Raw genomic sequence first — 6,000 nt, 5'->3', positions numbered from 1 at the left:
GGCCACAAGTTCTAACAGCACACTCCTGTTACAGTTTTCCTATTAATTGGGTAGGTACCCAGTAGCAACCCTAGTTGCTAGGCTCAGGGGCTTTCAGTTGCTATAGCCCTCGGTCCTACAAGGCTTACACCTACAAGGCTGTTGTCAGTTCTCTTAGGAGTGCAGTTGAGAGGGGCTGGCCCTAGGCATGGGAGCACTCAATTGTTTCAGGCTTTGGAAGGTGGGGCTGATCTTTTGTATGGCTATTTGTGAAGCATAGGTCTTCTGCCACTAAGTCTCACCCCCACATGACCACACACAACATCAATACAATCCTGGTCTGTGTGCACTTCCTCACCCCCTGGAGTATACCCAGACACCTCACTGCAGAGGCCCCCACCTCTCCACTAATGCCCCCACAGTTCACCTGGTCCTCACACAGGCCCTGCCCCACAGGGGTGGACACACTCGCCTGCCTGTAGAGGATCAAGGCACCCAGACAACACAGGCGGACAAGTAGCCTGAGGGCTTGCTATTGTGTGGCCCTGTCCCTAGGGCTAGCTGCCTTCCCTGGCTGAACTGGATTAAATTTGTGTTCTTGTGGATGTGGCAGACCCCTGGGCTTACAGGCCAGGGGAAGAACCTCAATGGTGTCTACCAGGGTCTGTGTCAGCACGCCTAGACCAGGTCAGAACAATGGCCCCCACCAATGTCTCAATCTCTGGAGAGGTCCCTCCCCTCACCAAGATGACCCCAAAGCCCACCAGGTGAGTGTCTTTTCACCAAAGGACTATTGGCCTTCTCTCTGGTGATTTTAGCTTGCTGACATGGGTGAGTTTGTGCATGTGCCCTTTAAGACCTGGGTCTTTTTGGCTTTTGCCTGATAGCTTCTGTGGGTGTATCCTCACTGCAGTTAATAGCCAATGAAGCCAGATAGTAAGACCCTCAACTCAGTTGTGCTGAGTCTGAAGGATGCTTATTGCAGTATTTGCCCCTGCTCCAGACCTCACTTCTCCAGGGAGGGCTGTGTACCTTAGCGTGGCTCCTGCCTGGCTGGCTGAGAGACTCTGCTGCTTCCAAAGGTGGCTTTTTTCCTCTACAGCAGGAATTTCAGCCTCTTCTGCCTTAGTCAGGACTGTCCCTTGTTGTGGGTGTTCTTTTTATCCAGCTTTCAGTTTTCTCTCCAAGGTAATTTTTCCAAAAATAGTTGTAACCTGCCATCTTGACAAGATTGTGCCTGTTTTTGCTTTGGTTTTTTTGTGTTTCTATTGGGGAATGAGGGCTTGGAACTTCCTAGTCCACTATTTTACTGATGTCACTACAGCTCATCACTTTGTGATGCTAAGTAGTATTTTATTGGGTGAATGTCTCACGGTTGGTTTGTTTATCTATTCCCCTGTGCAAAACCCCTTGATTGCTTCCCATTTTTAGCGTTTATAAAAAAAAGTTTCCATAGAAACATTCATACAGGATTTTGTGTAGGCATAAGTTTTCAATTCACCTCGGTTAACATCTACAAGTGCTACTGGTGGGTCATTTGGTATGTTTATGTTTAACTGTAGTAGAAACTGCTAAATGTCCTCCACAGTGGCTGTACCATTTAGTGTTTGTTTGGCCATTTTAGTAGGTGTGCAGTGGTATCTCCTTTGGTTTTAATTTGTATTTACTTAATGACTGATGCTGTTGAACATTATTTCATGTATTTGTTTGTCATCTGCTTTGGTAATGTCAATTCTAATGTTTTTGTAGCTGGGTTGTGTGCTTTCTTATCATTAGTTAAAAAAAAGATTTATCTTTTAGAGCAGTTTTAGTTTCACAGTAAATTTGAGAAAGTATAGATATTTCCCATATATTCCCCATTCCCACATATGCATAGACTCCCCCATTATCAATATCTTCAACTAGAGTGGTACATTGGTTACAATTGATGGGCATACATTGACACATCATAATCACCCAAAATCAATATTGACATTACATTTATTCTAGGTGTTTTACCTTCTATGGGTTTGGACAAATATATAGTGACGTGTATGCACCAGTATAGTATGATACAGAGTATTGTCACTGCCTTAAAGATCTTCTTTGCTCCATCTATTCATCCCTCCCTTCACCCTACTGCCTGGCAACCACTGATCTTTGTGCTATCTCCATACTTTGCCCTGTTCCATAACGTCATATAGTTGGAATCATAACATAAGTAGCTTCTTTAGATTGGCTTTATTTCACTTAGCAAAATGCAGTAAGGTTTCTTCATGTCTTTTCATGGCTTGATAGCTCATTTATTTTTAGTGCTGACTAATACTTCATTGCTTGGATGTTCCAGTTTATTTACTCATTCACATACTGAAGTATATCTTGGTTGATTCCAAGTTTTGGCAATTATGAATGAAGCTGCTCTAAACATCTGTGAACAGGTTTTTTGTGGATATAAGTTCTCCACTCCTTTGGGTACATGCCAAAGAGCATGATGCTGGATCACATGGTAAAAGATGTTTAGTTTTGTAAGACACTGCCAGAGTGTCTTCCAAAGTGGCTTTCCAGCTTTCCTTTCTACCAACAACGAAGGAGAGTTCCAGTTGTTTCATATCCTCACCAGCATTTGGTGCAGTGTTCTGGATTTTGACCATTCTAATGGATGTGTAGTGGTATTTCATTGTTGTTTTAATTTGCATTTCCCTGATGACATATGATGTAGAGCATGTTTTCCTCTGCTTATTTGCCATCTGTATATTGCCTTTGAGGAAGTATCTGTTAAGGTCTTGGCCTATTTTAAAATTGGGCTATTTTCTTTTTGAGTTTGAAGAGCTACTTATGTATTTGGATAACAGTTCTTTATCAAATATGTCTTTTGTAACTAATTTATCCTAATCTGTAGCCTATGTTTTCATTCTCTTGACTGTGTCTTTTGTAAAGTAGAATTTTTCTTTTTGAGGAAGATTAGCCCTGAGCTAACATCTGTCCCCAATTCTCCTCAGCTTTGCTCAAGAAGATTACCCCTGAGCCAACACCTGGGCCCATCTTCCTCTATTTTATATGTGGGATGCCTGCCAGAGCATGGTTTGATAAGTGGTGGATAAGTCCACACCCAGGTTCCAAACTGATGAACCCTGGGCCACTGAAATGGCGTGCATGAACTTAACCACTACACAATTGGGCTGGCCTTAATAGAGTAGAAAATTTTAATTTTAATTCCAGTCTATCAATCTTTCTTTCATGGATCATGCCTTCGTTGTCATATCTAAAATGTCATGCCCATCCCAATGCCATAAGGAACTTCTTCTGTGATGTCTTAAGGAGTGTTATAGGTTTGCATTTTACCTTTATGTCTATCATCCATTTTGAGATAATTTTTATGAAGGGTGTGAGTTCTGTGTCTAGATTCATTTTTTTTTTTTGCATGTGAGTGTTCAGTTATTCCAGCACTATTTGTTTAAAAGACTATCTTTGCTTTATTGTATTGCTTTTGCTCCTTTGTCAAAGATCAGTTGACTATATTTATATGGGTCTATTTCTGGGCTCTATTTTCTGTTCTCTTGATCTATTTGTTTACTTGCTTTGCTAATATCACACTGTCTTGATTACTGTAACTTTACATTAGGTCTTGAAGTCAAGTATTGTCAGTCCTCCAACTTTGTTCTCCTTCCAACTGGTGTTAGTTAATCTGGCTATTCTGCCTTTCCACATAAATTTTAGAAACAGTCTGTCAACATCCCCAAGATGATTTGCTGGGATTCTGGTTGACATTGATGTTGAATCAAGTTGGGAAGAACTGACATCTTGATGATATTAAGTCTTCCTATCCAGGAACATGGAGCTTCTCTCCATTTATTAGTTCTTTGATTTCTTTCAACGGAGGTTTGTAGTTTTCCTCATATAGATCTTACACATATTTTGTTAGATTTATCCCTAAGCATCCTTGTTTTGGGTGCTAATTTAAATGGTTTTGTGTTATTTTTTCAAATTCTGTTGTTCGTTCCTGGTATATAAGAAAGTGATTGACTTTTGTATGTTAACGTTGTATCTTGCCATCTTGCTATAATCGCTTATTACTTTCAGGAGTTTTTGGTCAATTATTTCAGATTTTTTACATATATGATCAGGTCATCTGCAATCAAACACCGTTTTTTTTTCCTTCTCAAACTTCATATATTTTATTTCTTTTTCTTATCTTATTACATTAGTTAGGACTTCCTACACAATGCTACAAAGGAGTGGTGAGAGGGATATCCTTGCCTTGTTCCTGATCTTAGTGGGAAAGCTTCAAGTTTTTCATCATTACGCATGATGTTAGCTATAGATTTTTTATTGATAGACTTTATCAAGTTGAGGAAGTTCCCCCATTGCTAGTTTACTGATAGTTTTTATACTGAATGAATGTTAGATTTTTGGCAAATGCCTTTTCTGCATCATTTGATATGATCATACGACTTTTTAAGTTTTGCCTGTTCACCTGATGAATTATATTAATTGGTTTTTGAGCATTGAATAGCTTTGCATACCAGGAATAAGTCCCTCTTGGTCATGGTGTACAATTCTTTTTATTTATTGTTGGAATTGGTTTTCTAATATTTCTTTGAGGATTTTTGCATCTATGTTCATGAGAGATATTAGCTTTTAGTTTTCTTTTCTTGTAATATCTTTGTCTGGTTTTAGTATCAGGGTTATGCTAGCCTCATAGAATGAGTTAGGAAGTGTTTTCTCTGGTTCTATCTTTTGAAAGAAATTGTAGAAAATTGGTATAAATTCTTCCTTAAATGTTGGACAGAATTCACCAGTGAACCCATTTGGGTCTGGTGCTTTCTGTTTTGGAAAGCTGTTAATTATTGATTTAAATTCTTTAATAGATACAGCACTATTCAGAATGTCTAATTCATCATTCATTTTCAAAACTTTCTTCTATAATCTGAGGTATGCCTTTTTCAGATGTGTAATTTACAAAAATATTTTCTTACTTTCTGTGGCTGGTCTTTTCATTCTCTTATCGTGTCTTTTACAGAACTAAAACTTTAAGCTTTCATAAAGCCCTATTTATCTTTTTTTCCCATGGGTTGTGCTTTTGATGTTATATCTAGAATCTCATTGCCAAATAAACTCACAGAGATTTTATTCTGTACTTTATTCTAAAAGTTTTATATTTTTACAGTTAGATCTATGATTCTTTTTGAGATTTGTTTGTTTGTTTGTTTAAGGTATGAAGTATGTGTCTGGGTTTTTCCTTCCCTATGTATATCAATTTGTTCCAGCACCATTTGTTGAAAACACCATTATTCCTCGATTGAATTACTTTGCACCTTTGTTGAATATCAGTTGACTGTATTTTGTGGGTCTATTTCTGTGCTTTCTAAACTGTCCCACTGATCTATGCATCAAATCAGTTGCCAAATCACACTGTTTGATAAATATAGCTTTATAATAAGTCTTGAAATTAGGTAATGTGCATTCTCCAGCTTTGTTCTTTTCCAGAATTAGTTTGACTATTCCAGTTCCTTTGCCTTCCCATATCAATTTTGGAATCAGTTGGTCAATGCCTACAAAAAATCTTGCTGGGCTTTGATTGGGAGTGTGTTGGATTATAGATTAAATCAAAGAGAATTGATATCTTAGCTATATTGAGGCTTCTAATTTATGATCACTTACTTGAAATTGTATTTAGGCAGTGTATATCTCTTCAGTTTCTTTTTCATTTCTTGAAATACATAGTAAAAAGAATGTATAGCGTAATTATAAGTTCCACATTTGTTATAGAAAACTTCAAGGCTCAATATTTCCTTTATTTTTTCTAGTATTTTTCCTCTCTCTTTTCTCTCCAGATTCATATTGTGCTTTCATGCCCACTCCTGGGGAAAATCCACTCAATGGCATATTCTAGAATCTCAAACATTAGTTTAGTTAAAAATAAGTAGCATATACAAATTTTGCATTATATATCAGTAATATCAGGATTTATATTATTGTACATAATTACTGTATTAATATATTATTGTAAGTATGATGTATATTATATATACATTATATATC

This window comes from Equus asinus, chromosome 22, assembly GCF_041296235.1.
Source record: "Equus asinus isolate D_3611 breed Donkey chromosome 22, EquAss-T2T_v2, whole genome shotgun sequence".
Lineage (NCBI taxonomy): Eukaryota > Metazoa > Chordata > Mammalia > Perissodactyla > Equidae > Equus > Equus asinus.
The sequence above is the reverse complement of the archived record's forward strand: the minus strand, read 5'-3'. Positions refer to the sequence as shown.